A 1,439-nucleotide genomic window follows, 5' to 3' on the forward strand; every position below is an offset into this window, starting at 1 on the left:
CCCCCACACTGGGGTGAGCGCCCGCACCGGGGTAAGAGCCCGCACCTGGGTGAGCACCCGCACTGGGGTGAGCGACCACGTGCCGCAAGTGCTCCAGCCACAGCCGCTCCTGTCGCAGCACCAGCTGGCCCATATGCTCGCGCCACTTCCACCACCCAAGGCACCACAGCAGCCGCCCTCATCTATGCTGGGCGGTAGGACAGCAAAAGCAGGGACTTCTTGTGTCCCAGCTAAGGGAGCCTTGCTGAGAGGCTGCCCTGGAGTAGGCTATGCAAACGCCAATACAGTCACAGGGACTGAGGGCCAACTCACAAGGTGGGGCCTTACTACCTGGCCTCCTGCCCTACACCTGCTTCCTTGCCAGTCCTTCTGTTCCTCTGGGGGCGGGGGAAGGAGTCGGACAGGCCCCCAGATGCTTGGGAGAGCCTGGGGGTCGGGGTGTCCCCCAGCCGCTGTGCTCTCAGCTGTTTCTTTCCCTGCTTCCCACTTGAGCTGTTTTCTCTGTCCCATCTTCTTCCAGCCTGAGTCTCCTCTGCCTCTCCTGCCTGGGTACTTTTGATGTCCTGCCTCTTCAGGTAGTGATCACAGATGTGGCCTCTGTCACATCCCACCTGCCCTTCCTGCCTCACGGTTCCACTTAGCTACTAGCCTCCTTGGTCTTCGGACAGATTGGAAATTTGCAGGCAGAAACGGCGGCGGAGCTAGCTCAACTGAAGGACATCTGTACCCAGAAGCACACAGCCTGTTGCCTTAGAGAGATGGCCCGCTCTCATGAAGGTGGGTGGGAGCCTTCAGCATGGCTGCCCACCTGTCCCAGACCCAGTGCCTCTCAGGACAGTATTCTCCAGCCAGGCAGGGACATTAGCCCTGGGACCTAGGCTAAGACCACATGGTCCCCAAAGCCCGGCACAGCCAAGTTGTGCACGTGAATCAAGCTCACACTCCAGAGGCAACAGGGCAGGGTGGGGATTTCCTGGGCCAGCAGTGTTCTGCTGTGACTGGTGAAATAAAGGAGGCATGTATCTGGGTTCCGGAGGCCAAGAGCCTCCTTTATCACACCTGAGGCCACTGTCTCTGCAAACTTGAAAAGTGACCTGAGAGTCCCTAGGTCTCGCTCTTCCCAAGGCAGCTCAGCAATGCTGCACGCACAGCCCTCTTGCTTTTGTACTAGAAGGCAAGATTCTATGGGCCTGTATACTTGCTTCTCCTGGTTAATGGACAGAACACGGACCAGGGTCACATATCGTATGCCTGCTGGTCCATACCTCCAGAGTGACCCGGTACTCTCCCTGCACTCACAGCCTACTCTGCTCCAGTGAGTGTGGGGAGCCTCTATAGGGTTAAACCTCAGACTGACCTGTTGGCAAAGACACAAACAAGTCCCAGCTTCGAGGGCACAGTCCTCTTAAGCATAATTAGGCTTGACCTTATAACGCTCC

This window comes from Myotis brandtii, unplaced genomic scaffold (genome assembly GCF_000412655.1).
Source record: "Myotis brandtii unplaced genomic scaffold, ASM41265v1 scaffold193, whole genome shotgun sequence".
In the NCBI taxonomy this organism is placed as follows: domain Eukaryota; kingdom Metazoa; phylum Chordata; class Mammalia; order Chiroptera; family Vespertilionidae; genus Myotis; species Myotis brandtii.